The sequence below is a fragment of the Aphelocoma coerulescens genome, chromosome 18 (genome assembly GCF_041296385.1).
Source record: "Aphelocoma coerulescens isolate FSJ_1873_10779 chromosome 18, UR_Acoe_1.0, whole genome shotgun sequence".
Taxonomy (NCBI): Eukaryota; Metazoa; Chordata; class Aves; order Passeriformes; family Corvidae; genus Aphelocoma; species Aphelocoma coerulescens.
This window is the reverse complement of record NC_091031.1, coordinates 10,298,856-10,310,256: the sequence shown is the minus strand read 5'-3', so window position 1 is coordinate 10,310,256 and position 11,401 is coordinate 10,298,856.

The window sequence follows — 11,401 nt, the reverse complement described above, 5'->3', positions numbered from 1 at the left end:
GTCTATATTCTGTTTGCAAAACTATCCTGAATTTTCTAAACTGCTCAGGCAGACACTGACCTCCTGTGATGTCTCCAGCATAATCTGGATAACTTTGCCCAACATGGCCTCACTGAAAATGTGGGTTTTCATTCTTTGTGGATATCAGCAAACATCGGAGAAATCCGTGATCTCCTCTTAAAAACCACATTGATCGTTCAGTGTCGTTTCAAGCAAATGCACCCCAGGTGATCTATTAACAAGAACCTGGATTACTCTCATCTCCTGGGATGGGCTGTAACATCAGAGACACCTTCTACTAGACCAGGTTGCTCCAAGCCCCATCCAACCTGGCCTCAAACAGTTCCAGGGACGGGACAGCCACAGCTTTTCTGGGCAACCTGTACCAGGGCCTCAGCACCCTCACAGGGAAGAGCTTCTTCCTAATATCTGATCTAAACCTACTCCCTTTCAGTGTGAAGCCATTCCCCCTTGCCCTATCACTCCAGTCCTTTGTAAAAAGTGCCTCTCCAGCTCTTCTGGAGCCTCTTTAGGCACTGAAAGGGGCTCTGAGGTCACTCTGGAGCCTTCTCTTCTCGAGGTGAACACCCCGAGCTCTCCCAGCCTGGCTCCAGAGCAGAGGGGCTCCAGCCCTTGGAGAATCTCCATGCCTCTTCTGGACTGGCTCCAGTATCTCCACATCCTTCCTGTGCTGGGCCCCAGGGCTGGGGCAGCTCTACAGGTGGGGTCTCACCTGAATGGGGCAGAATCCCCCCTCCCCTCCCCTGCTGCCCACGCTGGGGGATCAGCCCAGCACGCAGGGGGTCTCTGGGTTCCAGCACACACTGCCAGGGAATGTTGGGTTTCTTGTCAACCAACACCCCCAAGTCCTTCCCCTCAGGGCTGCTGTTGATTCATTCCTCACCCAGCCTGTAGATGTGCCTGGGCAGGCAGTTTATGCATACATACAGATCTGAGTGTCTATATATACATACACATACATAGATACCTATTTATATATGCATACATACACTCACTCATATAATTTCCAAAGCTATTTTTTTGAGCAGCGATCCAGTTATGTGAAAATTTGCATTATTCTTTCATCATTGATATATAATCAAGGTCAAAAGTAGTCACTCTTTTTAGCATTCAATTTCAAGGCTTTGATAACTACTTTGCAGCTTTACAGGACAGCTTGCCCTGATTGGATTCCTAGTTGAGTGTCATGACATCTCCAAGAATGTTCCCAGAGTCACATGTCAGACACCTGGAGAAAAGATGTCTGTGGGATTGATTGCCACCTGTGAAAAGGGTTGCTACTGAGTTCCTTCTGGAGAAAGAAAAACTTGACAAATCAGCATGCAACTTTAGTACCACACAGATAATCCTGTTTTAATGCATGCCTCCTTGCTCAGACACCCTCTTATCTGCCAAGCAACTGTTCCGGTTTTGGGGTCCCACTTCCTACTTTTTTATGATGGTTTTTTTCCTGACTCTGAGTCAAGAAGATAATCTTTTTCTTTCAGGGAGTGTGTGAACTTCTAAGCAGAGCACAGCTGTGCAATTCCCCCACAGGGTGTACACACATGTTCTGTGTAAATGTCTAGCTGGGAACACACCTGCAGTCTTGGCGCTGGTTGGACCTGAGGGCGTGGAGCTGCAGCAATCATGTCACTCTCAGGTTAACTGATCCAGCACGTTATATTGTCCCCCAAAATCCTGAGCTTGCTGAACTGCTGTTACAAAAGTAACCAGGAGTTCCTTCAAAATTATTTATTTGGAAAGACAGGGAAGGTAGCTAAAAAGAACTGGTGCAGGATCTTGCCTGCTAAATGTGGAAGAAAAGGACAGTATGGAGTTTTCTGCTTGTTTTGAAAACTAGAGAAGTACAGCGCATTTCACAAACGTCTCCCTTTCCCATACCCATCCTCCCGGATATTTTCATAGCAAGGAAAGAAGCCGTCCTTGCAGCACCTGGCTGCAGCTTGGCTCCACAGAGATGCCTCAGAGAGCAGCTCTGGACTGGATGACGGTTCAGGCAGTGGTGAGCAGCCATGGACAGAGCAGAGCCCTGATACGAGCCCAGTGACCCAGCTCTGCCCCTGGCTGCTGGCAAGACTGCAGGTGAAAGGTGAGGCTGCTGTGGGCACTCAGAAGGCAAAAGGGAGAAGCAACCTCGCTGTGACAGAAGTTCACTTCTCCACACTGCATTTACTGCCTGCTTTGAAACAGCTCAAGCAAAGCACAGTGTTGATGTCCTAGATATAGAATATATTTTACAAAAAGCAGAGGAGTCCTTAGCACCAGGCAAGGTCTCTGATGCCCTGGTAATCCCTCCTCAGTACACAACGAGGGCTGTTTCATAACCTGCTAGCAGGCTCTGCGCAGGAGGACAGCAAGGGTAGAGGGGACATTACTGAGTAGGGCTGTGAGGTTCATCAGGGGCAAAGAGGATCCCTGGCCTTTGAGGGCAGTACAGGAGCGCTGTGCTGGGCCCCAATGCGATATATACGTAAATAGAGCTGCTGGACTGAGCTTCTCTCCAAGCTGCTCCTGGGATTTGCTTCAGATCAAGCCACTTTGGACACTCAGATACCATCCCCAGGGACACTTATACTCCTGCAGCAGGATTATCAGCCTGTCCTTGCCCAGGATCACTTCTCAAAACTAGCTTATATAACATCACAGACACGGACTTAGCTTCTTTAAGAAAGGTGATAAACCTTCTCACATGGCTTATAGATATTGAGACACGACCAGCTGGTTCTCCCAACTATCCACATACCTGTGATTCTCCACTAAGTTTGTGGAATAGCACTTCCCTTTACAAATGCTGTTTTTCTCAATATGGTTAATTATCACTGTGTTCTCAAACTCTAATCCTTATTAACTTCTACTTTTTCTTAGTATTTGCACTAAATTTACTGGGCAACCATTCCCTGAAACACTTTTCAAAAATTAGCATTCTACTGGACAATTTCCAGACCTCCAAAAGCAAGGCAGCTTTAGTAAGAGCTCACACACTACAGCCAGTAGTCTAGATGTTACATCTCCATGCTCCTGTGGAAACCTTGGGCAAGTACCCTCTGGTCTTGGCCACTTGTAACTGACTACTTGTGCTGTCTATTTGGCAACAGGCAGAATGTACAATCCTCATCATTTAATTAGCTGGAAATTTCTGGCAGGGAAGTCAAGCAATTTATATCTCAACACAGGTTTTTTCTACTGCTAGATAACATCCCAAATTTGCAGTATGATTTGCTCTTGTGCAAGGAGACAGTACAGGTGTGAGATCAGCTGTAAATGGGAGCAAACAATATGTGTTATTTCAACTGCTTCTGCCTCTACTTCTGTTTTTGCTATCAGAATGGCTTGGATTAAGAAAAAAAAATAAGTTTTTGCTGTCTTCACAATGGCAAGGTACAAATAATGGCCTGGTAATTAATTGTTTTCAGTTTGGTTGCCTCCAAAAGGGCATAAGGAAGAAGAAGATCTGTCGCTTAAGGTGAAATAGCCCCACAGTCCACAGGGTAATAAATAGTTCTTGTCAGTAACTTGCACAGAATATGGATTGCTGCCAACTTTGCAACTGCTGGAATAACCTGCAGATATGGTCATGCCACTGGTTTATGATGGGGGAAGAAAAAAATATAAATTTAGGATAGACATCCCCCTTCCCCTAAAATATACAGTATATATCATTGACTATTTTGCAGTGTTCAGTAGCTAGCTGAAAGTTATCTTCAGTGCCCATGTTCCAGTATTACAGCAGAAACTTTTCTAGGCTGGGGGTAAGTGACAGCTGTGAAAAAAAAGCTTGCAAATATATTTTTAGAAAGGAATCCCTCAAAGATTTTCATTAATTATATTTGGCCCTGGTGAAGTGTCAAACTCATGTTTAGTGATGCAGAAAATCAGCATGAAATATCAAACACTTTTGACAAGTTTTGGCTATGTTTCTGTTCTCTTTACATAAATTATCTTTGTACTTTCATTAGAAAAGAGTATTGTTTAAAGACAGGCTCAAAAGATCAAAGTACACGTTTTCAAATCTCAACTCATTTGTTTCTATTAAATGGAGGAGCATTTGCTGAGATCAAAAATGTGTTTGAAGGTACATCTCTCTATGTATATGCAGCTTTTCTGGCAACACTGATCATTTGAGCCTAAAAGCCATGCTGTCTAACGTGAGAAGAGCTATGTAGGAATTCTTGCTTTGTCCGTGGAACAGGAGACTGAACACCAAAAAGCTTTCAATAAAACAGGACACCACCAAATGAAACTGTGGGGTTACCATGGCAGTGACAGTTATGCACCTTGGGAATGGCGTCTCCTTTCCTCCTTTTCTCCAAAACCAGTCCCCTACAACTTTGCAAACACATAATTTAAATCACAGGGAACAGGCTTTATCCCATGAATGAACACAAATGATGTGTGTGATAGGGTATCTTTGTGGCTTTCAGAGAGCTGCATGAACAGTGAAGGATACAGTCCAAACTTACAGAATTGCTAATGCATATAAATGATCTTAAATCATCTTTGCATCAGATGTAATGGAAGGCTCCTACATGGAGGCTAAATCCATAAAAAGTTACATTTTTAGAAGCTTTTTGAGTTGATGTGGGACAACAAGAAGGTAGTTGCCCCTCTTCCCTTTTCAGTGTGCTGTAATAAGACCAACACAGTAACACAGTTAAGATGGAGTGATAAAAGGTCTGAAAGGTGACGATATCAGGAACAAATATGTATCTGCCTGAAGGCCCAGGGAAAGGGGGTTGGGTATGAAACATGAGAACAGCCATACTTGTTTAGACAAAAACATCCATCTGTCCTCAAAGTGTCAGATAGTTGCAGATACAGCAGCTTGTCTGTCAGTGGTTTGGGGACCTAGTATGGAAACCTTGCTTCTCTGACCACTTGTACTGGGAAAATTCTCTCTTCATGAGCCTCCACTGGAAAAGCTACTGGGTAACTGTCCTAGGATCAAAGCTATTTAATGCTAGGAACAGGTGTGGTGTGTACCCTGAGTCTTGCCAGAAGCACAGGATAGAGAAAATAATCACTCAGCCATCCACAAAGCGCAAAGAATTCATTAGATAACCAAATGAACAAATTTGTCAGGTTGGGCTTAGCATGCTTGTCTAACCTTTCAGCTCCCAAGACAGGCTGACATTTATGTATCATATAGTTTGACAAAGCCAGAATTGTGAGAACTCCTGAAGATGTTTGTGATTGACCAACATTTGCAAATAGGAGAATTTATAGAATTCCAGGAATAACAATTTACAGAAAGCATGAAGATTAATCTGCTGGTACAACATGTCTCCACTATTCTAAATTGATGGAAGGAATGACATCTTATTATCTGTATTCCAGAAGCATAATAAATAGTGTACAGAGGTATAGGACTGATTTACAGACATCTGGGGTTTTCTGAGAGAGACATTGTCAGACATTGTTACCTGAGAAAAAAAGGGAATGGATATATGTCAAAACAACCACCAAAAAAAGACATTCTGCTTAAAGGCTCTTTGTATTTGCTGGCAGCAATCATGAATCTGTGACTGCCATCACCTGTAAGAGTAATTTATAGATCATAGAATATTCTGAGTTGAAAGGGACCCTCAAGGATCATCAAGTCCAACCCTTAAGTGAATGGCCCATACAGGGATTGAATCCACAACCTTGGTGTTACCAGCACTGTGCTCTGACCAGCTGAGATCATCTCAGGGTCTGGCTGGGGGAGACATGCAGTCTGTAGGTGGTTTGCTGGTATCCCTGAAACTCACCATCTGCACCACCTCCAGTCTATTGTTTCTTATGAGCCCAGGTTTCTCTGAATAACTTATGAATTCCCAGACATGCTCAAAAATTATCCTTATTGCTTCTCCTTCATTCTAGAGGACCTCCTTTGGGGAAACCATTCTCACTGACCCTTGGGGTCAGATGCCCTGCATAGGTGCCATCCATCCTACCTTCTGGCAGTGAATTACATCTTCTTTCACCTGCTTTGAACCATCATCCTGGTACTTGCATTTGCCATTCTCACATGAAAGAGACATTGAATAAGTGTATGGCACTCGGGATTTTTCAGATAATAGAGTTGTTTTATTTTCTCCACTGAATCTTCTTCAAACTGGAGAATCAAAGTCCACTCAGTCATTCCTCAGGAGGAGGTTATTCCATACCAGTCATTTCCTTCTGCATGCCTTCTCTTAAGGAACTTATTCTAACAATCTGGCAATCAGACACTCTATTGCAAAAGCTTCCCTGATAATAATTTTCAATAAGCCTTGGAATATTGGGGAACACCCAGAGGGTGGCTAGTAATTTAAAATTCTATAAATAATATACATATTTGCAACACTTATAACAGTGTTGCAAGTAATAGACTTATCATATAGATATTGATTTGGTGCAAACACTGGAATACTTGATATGCCAAACTAAATCCAGTAATTTGCACTACATTTAAGGCAGCTTAAACTGTGTTGATATTTATGAGTTTATATCCTTCCTTACTAAAAGCAATAATACTAATAGCACTCAGATCTGCTACTGATTTCATTTGTCTGTGTTTTGGTGAGCTAGAACACCACAAGACCAGAGCAGTACATACTACAGATTAATATTTTCTGAATTGACAGATGTCAAAATACTTCTTAATATGTAGGGTCACCAGTGGGTGGGTGTGCCATTGTAAAGGATTAGTTCTTCCCTACATACTGCTTTACTGGTTTTTACCCAGGAGAAAATGTAAAATCACTTTAACTACAAAAGAATTAGATGAGTCAAATATAGAAAAACAGCCTCTGACAAAGAGTAGTCATGGTTCCAGTGTACTTATGCTTAAGCTAAAGATGCACATAATTTAAATGCAAATATAAGTGCTCATAGCAAATAATGAAGAACACAGTCTGTAATACAGATGTGGGGGACCCAAACCAGGTCTTGAGATTGTTTAAATGTAAAAAGTGTCTGCAATTCTGCTGCTGCAACCAGCTCAGCTAATTTAAATGTTTGATAGACAGCAATTGGCCAAAGAAAAATACAATAATAATATTATCTCCACATCTGAGTGGTGTCATTGTCTTTTCAGAGAGTGTCTGTGCTCACACTTAGCTCAGACTGGAAAAGACTGTCAGTGACTCCCATTAAAAAAAAAAAGTAATAGAAGCATTGAAAAACATTCTAGAAAGGACTCAAAAAAGGAGAGGAAAGGCCTAAACAGGGTGCCTCTCAATGCTACAGGAATCCATTTTCTACAGGATAATCCAATTCAGATGCCTTTGCTTCCTAGTGTAACTAAATCACAAGCACCCCGAACAGAATCCAAAACAAACAGCCATGAGAGCTGTGTAAATGCACCAAGGATGTTACCCAACATGAAGCAATGACAACAATGCATCTGACAATCCATCTCTTCCCACAGAGGAAACTGGGTCATTCCACAAAAAGGTGGTTAGATTTCAGTTTAAATAATTTCCTGACAAATGTTTCTTCTGCCTTAAAATAAAGAAAAATGAGGTAATGATGACAGATCTACTTTGCCACCTCATCTCCTGTACAAAATTATCTTGTGGTAAAGAGTATTTTCCCAAGCTGTGAGAGACCTGCAATCAATTCTTACTGTTACTTGGGGAATGCAGATCCCAGGCTCCCTTTCCTGTAATTATATGGCTCTCAGCAAGCTCACAGCATAGGCCCACATGGGAACAGATGAACATTCTCAACATTCCTGCTGAAATTCTAATCTCTGAGGGGGGGGGGAAATAAAAAAGGAAAAAAAGGTAGTCTCTGGGATGACTTTGCAACCTACTGTTCAGGAAATCTATCTGTTCAGCTGTGTATGTTAAACCTTATTCAAAGACCTCCTTGGATATTTTATAGCAAGCAGCTACTGATTGAATGGCATAAGTGGACATCTCTGTGGCAGTGGTTCTACAGAGCTGTGGTCATCTCTGGCTTTCTCATATTTGTTCTAACTCAGAACATTTTGAATTTTTTTTCCCCTCTTATCAGAGGAGCTTCAAGAAAATGGAAGGAAAGATTAACTCTTTGCTTTCCTCACTGTAATGATCTTTTAATTAAAGGTGCAGACTAAACTAATAATAATAAACATGAAATAATGCCCATGAGGAAAAATTAATCCCAGGCAGATTTTTACACACAGAAATGGTGTCTAAGTTGGCCATCACTATTCAGAAGAGATCATGAAGATAAAATAGCTAGTCCCCTGAAAACACTAAGCCAAGCAGTGCTTGTGTGGGGAGATTCCTCAGTTCCTGACAGTGGGATTTCCTCCTCTACACTCATGACTTCTTGGGAAGCACATCCTGAGTCAAAAGCCATCACTGTGTCAAACTAGTGCCTCTTTTTGAATTTCTCCACCTGCCCACTCCTAACCCAGGGAGCTGGTATACAGCTGGGCTCCAGTAAATGCTTGTCAAAAACCTCAGCTTTCCAAAACTGCTGCATCTCTGTGATGGCCCATGTGACACTGGAACACACAGCCACCTCTTCCAGCCACTCCAGCCCAGTAAAGCTGCCTGGCCACTGGTGCCCGGGGAGCCAATGACTCTGCCCAGGCTGAGGGGCACAGATGTCACTTTGGGGTGTTCAACCAGTAGCAAAGTTGAGCACGTGTCCCAGAGACACACAGAGACACACAGGACACTGACACGAGTGGTCACAGAGCTGCTACAGCAGCCACGCAGATGCCATCAAGAGGACCTGCATCACACCAGCACGGACAGATCCCCTCCTCCTCAGGGACAGGCAGAAACAGGAGTCACCAGCAGTCACACAGACCTGCTCACCAGGCTCCCAAACACATGTGCAGCTCCCTTGGGTCCAGCACAGCTCCTCTGTCCCCCTCAGACCCAGCCCTCCGACTCACGTCACAGTTTCCTCTTTGCCTACTGGTCCAGCTTGATTCTCACACACACAGAGCTCTCACACTCATCCCACAGGTGCTCCTGGGCACACCATCACAGCCCCTTTGCCTGCCCAACATGCCAGAGGTTTGTTTCTTCTTGTCATCTCTGTATTTGTTTTGCCAGACCTGTGTCTCTCTGTATATATTGTTTAGTGTTTCCCTTTTTACCTTAGTTTCCCAACACACACGGTTCCTGATTTGATAAGCTTACTAGAATATATATTTTTACACTTTCAAATGCCTTCACCAAGCAGTGTGACTGACCAGGTTTGGTTCACACCACCTCCTCCCTTACCATTCGTCAGACAGGTTTGTGTTCCAGCATGTTCTCAGTTAGGGCTTCCTCCCTTTCTTACTGTCCCTTGCAGTGTCAAAAGCAGCCCTTAAACAGCTAATCTTAAAGGAGCAGACACTCTCCTTCCACATGCCTTTACAGAGCAACTTAGAGTTATTCTGGTTTGACACCCAGCCTGTCCCATGACAGTGGAGTGGCACAAAAGTCAGGCACCTTTCTGCAGGCTGAGACCTTGAGCATGCCTTGCAAACCTACAGCTCAGGAATGCAAGTTCCTCCTGTGGTCCATAAGCTGGCAGTTGTCTCACTCTGCTCCAAGACTGAGGCTTCAGGCTTGCCAGTGCCTCACACAATGGTATAAAATTTTTTGCCTCAATAAATCTTTCTTCTTATCTAGCAGCATGTGTAGATAAACAGGGAGGATAGGAGGGCATCCATTAATATTATTTCCTTTAAGAGATAATTGTGCACAATTAGAAAAGTCCCATCCTGCTGACTAAGGCAAACCCTTGCAGTGCAGAGCCAGGTGTTGCCTTATTTGGCTTTATCAGAGCTGTCTTTGGGTTCCTCCATCCTCCATCCTGGCACAGATCAATGTGAAAAGGACAGGTCAGTGCAGCTGACTCCATACAACCTTAAACCAATCCTGTCTCTGAGTAATTAGCAGAGAGATCAGAGCTACAACACGTTTACAACTAAAGAGTAAATTATTATTGACCAAAAATAGAGCCCTCGAGTGCTGTGTGGGCAGGAGGTAACGTATAAAGAGCCGCAGCCCAAGGCAACTTTATTATTTGTTACCTCAGCATCTCACGGTAAGTGCCATCCTCTCGCTTCCTACTCTGACCATGACATCTCCACAGCTCCCCAAAAAGGTGGAGTAAAAAGGGGCGTTTTCTTCTCATTTCCCACCTCTGACACTCCAGCTCATGCTTTACATGCAAAGTCCAGGTTCTACAACCCAAACCACTCCAATGTGGTGCACAAGCAGAAGCAGAGGAGTCATAGCAGGCCAGTCCTTGGAAGGGCCTTCTACCAACTTTGCTCCCTCCAAGTCCTATGAAAGGCACAAGAAGACTCTGAAGGCCGTTGAATTTGACTAGGAGTATATATGTAAAGTAGCTAATTTTTTCCTTGACATTAGATTTGTTTCAAGCAACTCACAGGAATGTGGGGAGGAGCACAAGACACTGTGGAGTTTTGCTCTAGGTCAGGAGCTGTAAGGCACTGTGTGCAGTTCAGCTGTCTGGAGAGACTACACAGGGTGTGGGAATGTTTGATATGGCATATGCTGAAGACAATGGACTGGTTTTGATGTAACTCTCTCTGTCCTTTCTTTAACTATTTCACACAGGTTCTGAAAACAGATATCCTCGTGGGCTCTCTGAAGGTAGGGGTGTAACAAATAACACATACCTTTGCTAATTGATCCTGAGCAATAAGTAAAGCTCACCCAGACAATGGCAAGGGCAGGTGCAAAAGACAGTGATGCAGAACCAGCATCACTGGAAAGGATATATCGTATTTTAATCAACATGACCAATAGTCAGAGCTCTTGGAGGAATACTCCATGTACCAGGAAAGAAAATTACAGATGCTCAAATTTAGTCAAGAGGGCATGATAGACAGAGACAGTAATGGCTCTTTTTGTGGTGTAACCTCGAATTCTGGGATTTATAGATGATTAAAATTCATCCCCTGCCATCTGCACAGCTGCTAGAAGCCTGAGGTTGTGTTTGGAGAGGAGGCTCAAAGTAATAGTCAAGTGTTAGTTTCCTCTGGGGTAAAGTCTAGAAAATTATTTACTGACTGTGGTTTATCATACAGGCACTGAAACCCAAACAGAGTTCAGAATGATCTTGTCTCCTGCCTGATAGGCAGATCTGTTTTTGTCCAAAGAGCAACCTTGTGTGCTTCACTCCCTTCTAGGTTTTCTGGGGAAGGTTAGTGACTTAGTGACTGGGAGCATGCAGCAGAGCACAGAAGGAACCTTCCACACATGTGCCTTCTATCCTAAAGCCAAAAGCTGCTCACTGAAACTGGAGCTGAAAGGGATGGAAGTACAGGTTATGGTCCTAGAGAATGCCACCTTCTCTGCTCAGGAATGTGTAGAGATCTAAATTTTATACTATTTCCTATCAAAGACTTTAAGTAGTTTAACAGACTGTGCCCTTTGAGGAATTTTCT